The sequence below is a fragment of the Hibiscus syriacus genome, unplaced genomic scaffold (genome assembly GCF_006381635.1).
Source record: "Hibiscus syriacus cultivar Baekdansim isolate YM2019G1 unplaced genomic scaffold, ASM638163v2 tig00111392_pilon, whole genome shotgun sequence".
In the NCBI taxonomy this organism is placed as follows: domain Eukaryota; kingdom Viridiplantae; phylum Streptophyta; class Magnoliopsida; order Malvales; family Malvaceae; genus Hibiscus; species Hibiscus syriacus.
The window spans coordinates 1978197-1988182 of record NW_024063078.1 but is presented as its reverse complement, the minus strand read 5'-3'; the positions used below and the strand labels follow the sequence as shown (position 1 = coordinate 1988182).

The following is a 9986-nucleotide window of genomic DNA, read 5'->3' as shown; positions in this document are numbered from 1 at the left end:
GAAAAATAAAAGAAAAAATCGAAGAACGAAAAGATGAAAAAGAACAGTTTTCCTTATAAAAAAATCGTAAATTTTTTGGAAGAGTTTTGCCTCGGCCTGACAACCTTGATAGACCGATGAAACACGTCAGCACTACGACATGATCAAACAAGTGTGTCGTTTAAAAGGTTCCCACCGTTTTTGGCCTGATATCAAAAAATACATTTAATATTTGATTAAATAATTATTTTGATATTTTTTCTGAAATATTTTATCTTCTAATATTTCATTTAGGGACAAAAAAATCTCTTTATAAATAAAAATTATTAGTAACAAACGATTAATATTTTAAAATATGTTTTTTTTATCTTAAAATGAAACGTGTTAAAATATTTCAGAAAAAAAATCAAAATTATTATTCACTTAAACATTAAGATTTTTTTGTGTTAAAATAAAACATTGAGAAAAAATAAAACGTTGAGTATCAAAATGCTTTAAAAAGAATAAAAATGAAAAAAATTATTTTAATAAATATTAAATAAAAATAAGGACTAAAATATTATTTTAATAAATATTATAAATTAATTTTTACATTAATCTGCCGTCTTATCCAAAGTAATTCACAAACCCTTGTTGTTTTCATGTTTTAATCAATTCATTAAAATTATTGTTCTCTACTTTAATAATATAACTTTTATTTGTTAATTTCATAAAACATTCTCTATATAGAATATTTAATAAAATAAAAAAATATTTATGTAAAATATATAGGTGAAATATTTTATAAAAAAATAATAACAAGCAACACAAAACGGTAAACCAAAACTCATAGTATGTCATTGACTACTTTGGGACTAAATGTCAATTATGTCACAATTGGGAGAGAGGAGGAGAAGCACGAAGCAAAGGGCATTGGGGATTCAGAAAATGAATTAGGGATTGAGAAATGCGAATTGGGAATTAAAACATGTGATGGTCAGGTGAGGATATTACCCGAAGAGCTGGAGCAGGCTGGGAAGACTTAAGTAACGCTGGAAAGGGCCAGACTAGATGGCCAATACCTGCTGAAAAGAAGAAATGAAACAAAACCATTCTGTTATGAGTCTGTTATTGTAAATGCCAGCTGGCATAGCTAGATTCACATTACTACAAGTGTAACTAAATAAATTACCTGCTTGTAGAGCATTAGAGGCTCATGAAATGAATGAATGAAAACTTCTTTCTGTAATCTCTCTTATTTCTTCTTCGATATTTCTTATTTACTAAATCTAGTCCATAACAAATTGGTATCAGGAGCCTTAACTCCTGGCAAATTGCAGACTGGATATGCAAAAGAAGAACCTAACCATGGTCGAATCTACTGATCTCTCTGCCATCAAAAAGCAAATTGAGGATTTAAAGAAAACTGTGCAGCAAGCAAATGATGAAACCAACCCTCCCAAGTGGTGGGAGGCACAAAATAAACGTATCAGTTCGTTGGAAGCTAGGATGAAGACGACTCAAAGCTACATGGAGCAGATATTGGGGGTCTTGACAGGAACGGCGGTGGAGCAAGACCAAAACAGCCCTGAAACGAGATCGTTACCTGTTGCAATAGAAGGCACAAATGATGGGTATCAAGTTTTTGATAAAATGGGAAAAAAGTAATTGATGCAATGTCATTAATACTAGTACCATAAAGGTTGATTCAAGGCTGCATCAGAACACCAGTCTAGTTCGATATATCAAACTGATCTCGGGGAAACATCAACAGTTCTGCAAACAAGTTCCTCCAAATGAACCCTACCGTGTTATTCTTGGTGATGTTAGGGATAAGTTGTATCAGAAACGTGAAAGGTCTCGCCAAATGTTATCTCATGGTATATCTGACATTCCCGATGAAGAAATTTTCACCAACATTGAGCAGTTTCTGGAACCTCTTAAACTATATTATAGATCACTTTGCTCTTGTGGTGACCGATCAATTGCTAATAGAAATCTTCTTGATTTCTTAAGGCAAGTTTCAACTTTTGGCCTCTCACTTGTTAGACTTAACAATCGTCAAGAGTATAACCGCCATACAAATGTGTTGGAAGCCATTATCCAACACTTGGAAATCAGTCTCTACCGTGAGTAGTCTGAAGAACAAAGACAGGAATGGCTACTATCTGAATTAAGTGGAAAGCGTCCGTTGTTTGGTGTTAATCTTTCTAAAATAGAAGAAATTACTGATGTTTTGGATACATTTAGTGTCTTGGTAGAGCTTCCAGCATACAACTTTGGAGCATACATTATTTCAATGGCACCTACCCCTTCGGATGTTCTTGATGTTGGAATCCTGTAGCATAAATGCCATGTGAAACAACCCTTAATAGTTTTTCCATTGTTTGAGAAGACAGGTTTGCCTATATCAGTTCAAATTGCTACTTTTACGCCCTCCATAGTTGATTTTTCTCTGGGTAACTCCAATAATTCCAACTATCTACTTCTATCCGCGTTTAGAGAAAATTGTTCCAAGATGTTTAGGGATGTTAACAAACATGTTAAAATCTTTGATCATTTTTTGTTTCGACTGTTGTTGATGAGATGGAAGATGATTCAATTTGATAGGAGTTTGAGTGTGCCTAAAAGAGAAATTAGTTTATTCTGTAGACCAACAATTGTTCTGCTCGTTACAAAAAGGTGGGTTATATACAGAAATGAATTCCTTCAGGCTATACATATGTGGGGGTTTATAAGCTGCTATACTACACATAGCGAGACTGGTTCTTATGTGTATAACATACTAAAGAAAACTAAATATAACTCTACTCCTCTCGGTAATGGAACTCAGAGGTTGGCTCAAGTCTTTGCGAATAACCTTGAGGCATGCTTGGATGGTAGTGGAACTGTAATACAAATTTTTTATGCATCTCTAGCTTCCAAGAAGACAACATTTGCTGATATGTTGAAGTCTTACAAAGGATACCTTAGTGCTTATCAGTTTAATAAGCTACCAATTATGTATGGAGACAAAATGATTTACCACATGGTTGGGAACGCAAGTTCCCTTCATATTGTAGATTTCAGTATCCTATATAGTTTTCAGTGGCTTATTTTTATCCAACATCTCTCGAAGAGACCTGGTAAGCCTCCTAAGCTATGCATAACTGGAATTGTGCTTCCCCAATGTGGTTTCCGCACAAAACAAAGGATTGAGGCAACAGGTTGTTGCTTGGCAAATTATTGCAAGCTCTTTTTTGTTCCATTTCAGTACAAGGCTATGACAGCTCAAAATTAGGAAACTCTTCGTATAGAGGACATCAGGATTGATAGCAATGACTTCCTTGCTGTAATTTTTTTTTTCAATTCGAGAATCTGCTTGATGAGACTGTTGATGTGGGTTGTCTGAGGAATGTTGTACAAGAGTTGAGGGAAGTAAAAGAGGAGGCTAGCACCATGGTTGGAAACCTAGCAGAGGCCCCACCGACAATTGATTATTGTCAGTCTACCAAGACACATATTGAACGAGAGTTGAGGGAAGTAAAGGAAGAGGCTAGCATCCTGGCTGGCAAGTTAACAGAGACCCAACCAACTATGAAATTACTTGAAGACTTATTGGCTATTGCGAAGGATGATTTGTCCCAACTTGCAGAAGAGAAAAATGATATAAATCAGAAGTTTTCATAGGAGGTTTTAGTTAGGCATGGCAATAAGGTTAGTTTCGATGAGCTAAATCCGTTTGTCAATGAAGGCGACGAAGTGGCTTTTGTTGCTTATAGGTATAAAAGGTGGAAGCTTGATAATGATATGCAGTTAGATGCTCGGTGTGAGATTCAGAGTGTTGTTGAGGTTAATAACCAGAAGTCTTTCCTTACTTTGAATGCACTTAATGAGTTTGGTCCCAAGTACTCTGGTGTTAATTGGAGGCAGAAGTTGGAGACTCAAAGGGGTGCGGTTTTGGCTACTGAGTTAAAGAACAATGCGAATAAGTTGCCTAAATGGACTGCACAAGTGATTTTAGCCAAGGTTGTATTGATGAGATTGGGACATGTTTCGAGGACGCATCCTATGGATCATTTTATCCATGTGATATTGGGTGTTGTTGGTTATAAGCAATGGCTAATTAGTTGGGATGGACTTCCTTCTTTTGCAACTTGGAAGGATTTTGTGGTCTTGCTATCACAAATACGATACTTTGATCCTTGGGGACAAAGATCGTCTAAAGGGGGAGGAATTGTCATGGTCGAGAGAGAGGAGGAGAAGCACGAAGCGAAGGGCATTGGGGATTCAGAAAATGAATTAGGGATTGAGAAATGCGAATTGGAAATTAAAACATGTGATGGTCAGGTGAGGATATTACCCGACGAGCTGGAGCAAGCTGGGAAGACTCTAGCAACGCTGGAAAGGGCCAGACCAGATGGCCAATACCTGCTGAAAAGAAAAATGAAACAAAACCATTCTGTTATGAGTCTGTTGTTGTAAATGCCAGCTGGCATAGCTAGATTCGCAGTACTACAAGTGTAACTAAATAAATTACTTGCTTGTAGAGCATTGGAGGCTCATGAAATGAATGAATGAAAACTTCTTTCTGTAATCTCTCTTATTTCTTCTTCGATATTTCTTCTCTACTAAATTCAGTCCATAACAAATTATTACATGAACATTCCACCTGCTATATTTGTAGATCTACTTCAGAAACAGTGGTTTACATCCTAGTCTTTGTCGTCGCTCATACTAGGACAAGTATCGATGTATACTTTCGGTGAGTAGTCGATACCATCGACGATCCTTCCCCTGTTCTATGCCCAAAAAAAATGGATTAAGATTAACCTACATGATGTTTCATTGGCAAGAGTAAGTCATCGTCCCAATGGGGAAAAACGTTTTACCTCTCAAGGGCAAATTTTCCTTCTTGTACTTTTGACTCTTCTCTTGTGCTGCCTCCTGCCCGGAAAAGATCGAACAATCATGCGGAAGCAAAAGCAAAGTTCGGGAAATTTAGTGAGACTCGGTTATGATTAGTGTTTCGGGTACTGGATTTGAAATCAATATCGAATTGTTCGGGAAATTACATATTTCCAGCCAACAATTTGCCCACAACAGCAGCAAAATACATCTGCCACAGTATGCATTCCTGATAGCATCAACCTCTCTTCTAAGGCTCCAACTGTTATGTTCACCCTGGAACATGAAATTCTAAACAACAAGCAACTCAAAGCTTCGATCGTCACTTACACGAGATTTTTGAAGATTCATGGCGGCGTAATAGTAAATTTTAAAGCAGATTTAGGTGGTTGAATCACAACTATAAGGTCATCACGACAAAATAAAATGGCAAAAGAAATTAGTCAACCAATCATTGAAAGAACTAAGAGATCTTACACATTATTGAAGAGGAAAGCATTCCCCCGGCGACAATGGAAAGACCGAGGAAATAGAGAAAACCAAAACAAGTCGTTAGCACTTAGCAATCTAGCATGGGTTTCAACTGTGTATGTTGTTTAATATCAGAATTTTAAGAGGAAAAAAACATTCAGAACCGAGGCATGCATTGAGAGGAACCTAAGTGCACATACAACTCCTGCATACACATCTCAAAACACAGAACAGAAATATGCACGCGAGAGAAACAGCAAAACCGACTTTTGCAGAATTTATATATTGTTTAGTCTTGAGGATTGAATACATCCTAGTATCTAGAATGGAGTCGATGGAAAATGATGAAATCATATCTGTATACATCAGGCTAGGGGAACAATATTCGTAATTTTTGTATTCTCCTATTCCGAAAGGTCCTTGCTTGCACTATTATATATAATGTGTATGTGTAATGTTATGATTGAGCTCTAAGGTATATCACAGACGGATCCGGGGGCTTTCAATAATAAACCAATGATCAACAATATATGCAAGGGAGGAAAAAATAGTACAACAAAGAATTTCACACAGGTCTTAACATTCTATACAGCATAAAGCAATGCTTACAAATCATAAACAATATCCCGAGAAAGCAAAGCCTCATTAGGAGGCAGATTGAAAAAATTCAGTTCACATTTTGCAGCCGGTGCATTAAAGAATCTAATTAAAGCCATACAAAGAAGACACGAGGCGTAATCGATACATCAAACCACAGCTAACCGGAAAAGCAAACAAATCATTAGGCGTGGTAATCCTGAGAATACACAAGACCCTTAGGTAAGATATAAATGATACATCAACTCATGAAAAATCCCCATCTTAAAAGAAAATGAAGCCTTCAGGTAAAGTATTTTTGGTGCAACTCTTGTTCTTCAATTGATTCTCAAAAGTTCCACATTTTATTGAAATTCAGCCCTCCAAATAATCGTAAATTTTACTGAAATTTCAAATCACCCCCCCCCCCAAATTCTCCAAAATCAAGAACTTTGAGGTTCTCCTATTTAACCTTCCCTTAAATGCCAACTACATTTGAACAACAAATGTACTCCATAAAACCAGTAGTACTGTTAATTATCATGTTCCTAGTGGTACGTTGTTAAACACAACAGGATCCACACATCAAAAGTTCTCAACTTTAAGCCTTGTTCCATCAATAATAGCTAGAAGAACCGACGTTTACTATCAAAAGAAGAGGGTTAGATGATAAGTGCAAAGAAAATGGCTGAGATATGAAAAACCCAGAAAGACAAGGAGATCAAGGGAAGAAAATAAAAAAGTGGGTACCCTGGAAACAAGATCATCAGGGAGAGCCAAGTGAGTTCTACAAAACCTGCATCTATAAGACCTTCAATCAAGCTCAACAACAAATATCCTTCCCATTTCCCTTTATATATATATTTTTACTTTCTGTTCTTTACATTGCCATGGCAAAACTTCTGTTTTTTTGCTTCTAAGTTTGGGAAAATAAAATAAAATTGAGGCTGAAGAGGTGGGGATTAATTAGATGACATAATAGGGAGATGATAAGATGAAGATGATGGTGGTGAATTGTGGGAGTTATGTGGTAAAGCCCATTAATCAAGTTTCAAACTTTGGTCTCGTTTAACTGGCCTACAGTCATGAAATTCAATTATGGACCATGACCAAGACTCATATGGTGTTCACTCGTACAAATCCAATAAGAACAAAATTCCAAAGAACACTTCCTGTAAGTTGTAACACTAGAATTTTGGTTATTGGTATCTCTATTATCTCCAAGTTAGTTTTATACTTTTCCAACCCATATAACTCAATTTAGTGTAATTTTATCTTTATAACATCATTAACTAATCTAAATGTTATAAATATTTATTTATATAGATCTTCATCTTTATCTATAAGATAAAATTTTGAGGTATATTATTATTAGTTCTTTAGTATCCATTAGTTTTAGAGTTATATATTACATCTACTAGTTATGACTATAAATGTAGAGGGTGTATAAGTTTTTCTACACAACTTGTATTGAGATAATAATACATATATCTTTCGTCATTCTTGTATCTCTTATTCTTGTTTTTCTCATTGCTTCGTTCCACTTATTTTACAACATTAAATAATTATTGTTTTGAATAGTTTAAGATAATTATAAAGTAAGATACGTTTAAAATCTTTTCTTAACCATTGATAACACGCATACATCATAAAAACACAATAAACAAACCTAAAATATCTAAAAATAACAACATTTCCTTTAATCATTAAAATCACTTAATAAATTTAAATAATAACATAATTAAATAATACATCCCTTCAAACATGAGAATAATTTATATAAATATATAATTATGCGCATAATAATAACACACTATAATTACAATATTTTAACGTCATGATTATATCTAAAAACTAAGTTGAGATATTAAATTATATTTATTAAAACAAATTTAGTGTTTATAAAATAATATACAATAAAAGAAATTAAATATTGACAACTCACATAGATTTTTATACACTTTACATTGTAAAGATAAACGTGGCAAAAAATGATCGGGTAAAGGTGGTCAATTTCAAATATAAATAATGGGAAATTAATTCCATCACACAAAGAAGAAGAAAAATGTCCCTTCTTCGCTGGTTCGAGACGACACGATCCTTCAAAAAAAAAGACGACACGAATTCTGGGTCCCACCGTTAAAGTGGCCGCCGCGGGCCACCACTTTGAAGTCTGTATAACTTGTGGACGATAAACCCAACCCATTTGATCTATGGCTGTCCGGAGGATCAGATTTTGTGGACGGTTTTGATTATGTTAATCACGAGAAGGCTTTATTATTATTATTAGGGTAAACTACGTCAAATACCACTAATATTTAAGTTTAGGCTCGAAAATGCCACTGACGTTTTAATTTAGCCAATTTAGTACGAACGTTTATGTTTCACTGAAATTTTATCACTTTGCCGTTAATCCGTTAACGGAACGATGATATACCATCTTTGTTCCATGACGGAGATGACATGACTCCCTCATCAAAATAACGCCGTTTTGGCACGACCGTTTTAATACTCAAAAAGTTTAAAACGACGGCGTTTTGTTGATTAAAAATATTTTTCATGAGATTTGAACTGTAGACCTTTTGAATCCAAAATTAAATATCCAACCACCAAACTAACTTAAGAACTTAGGTATAATCTTAACAAACTATTCGTCTACTATGGAAACTGGAAACTACTCCAAAACGCGGTGTTTTAGTCTTGTAGTTTCCGCATTGCCGCTGTTATTGCTGTTGCTCTTCTTCTAATTTTTACTGGTAAATTTTCTTCCCTCATTCAGTGTACCCAAAGTGAAAAATCGGTTGCTTTTGAGTATGTGTTTGTGTTTGATTCTTTTGGAGATATACGTTTGTATGTTTGGTTGCTGAGAAAAATGCTGGAAACGTTGAAAGGAAAAAGGGTTTTTCTTTAACTGTATTTGGGGTTTACAAATTAGTCGTGCATTTGATTTTTTATGCAAAGTTTTCTCTATTAAAATTATAATGCTTTCTGCATTGCAGGAATTCAATTTCCCTGTGGATTGAACAGTTTAAGATAAAATAATAGTGTGTTTGTGCAGCAATGGTTCTTGATTTGAATGCAAAGAACTGGATAGGGCCGACTGTTCGCGTTGAGTATCTAATCCAAATTCATGAGATTAAACCTGGCCACCGTCACAGTCACTGAGATCACTCGTTCCGTCCTGATTCAGTGGGAAAATGGTGAACATAATTCCGGGTCTACAAAACTAAGTTACTAAGTTAGCTTAGTGGTCGGATATTTAGTATTAGATTCTAAAAATATACGGTTCGAATCTTATGAAAATATTTTTTTCATCAATAAAATGACGTCATTTTGAACTTTTTGAGCATCAAAATGGTCGTGCCAAAACGACGCCGTTTTGATGAGGAAGCCATGTCATTGCCGTTGTAGACACTCATTTTCGCCCGGAGTTATTGTGTTTTTTATTACAGTTTGTAAAAATGTTTTTGACAAAATATAATATATAATTTTCAGAAAATGATTTTCGAAAATTTATATATTATATAGTTTTTGAAAATATTTTTTAAATATATATAATATATAGTTTTGAAAACATTTTGGAAACGTTTATATATTATATAGTTTTTAAAACATTATATAATATATAGTTTTGAAAACATTTTGAAAACGTTTATATATTATATAATTTTTAAAACACTTTGAAAACATATATAGTATATAGTTTTAAAAACATTTTTTGTGAAATTATATAATATATAGTTTTAAAAACATTTTTGAAAACTTATATAATATATAATATTTTTAAAACGTTTTGAAAACTATGTAATATATAGTTTTCTAAAACGTATTTTTGAAATATATATATTATATAGTTTATATCATATTATTTATTTTATTTTATTTTATTAATTTAATTTAATTTCATATATTTTTTTCCTCCAGGTCCAAAAAACGGGTCCAAATCCAGTCAGACGGGCCTGATCCAGCCCAGAGGTCAAATTAGGGTTCCAGTATATGTCACAGCGCCCCACAACAGGGAACCGTTGGATCAACAAAGAGATCAACGGCCAACATAGCAAGGGAATCAGGGTTTGTTTAACCCACAAAGAGCT

At 34.2% G+C, this 9986-nt stretch overlaps 1 pseudogene; it reads right to left on the bottom strand.

Annotated features, from left to right (window-relative positions):
• Positions 1-4825: 4825 nt before the first annotated feature.
• On the bottom strand, positions 4826-6784 carry LOC120160611 (annotated as a pseudogene).
• Positions 6785-9986: the final 3202 nt, after the last annotated feature.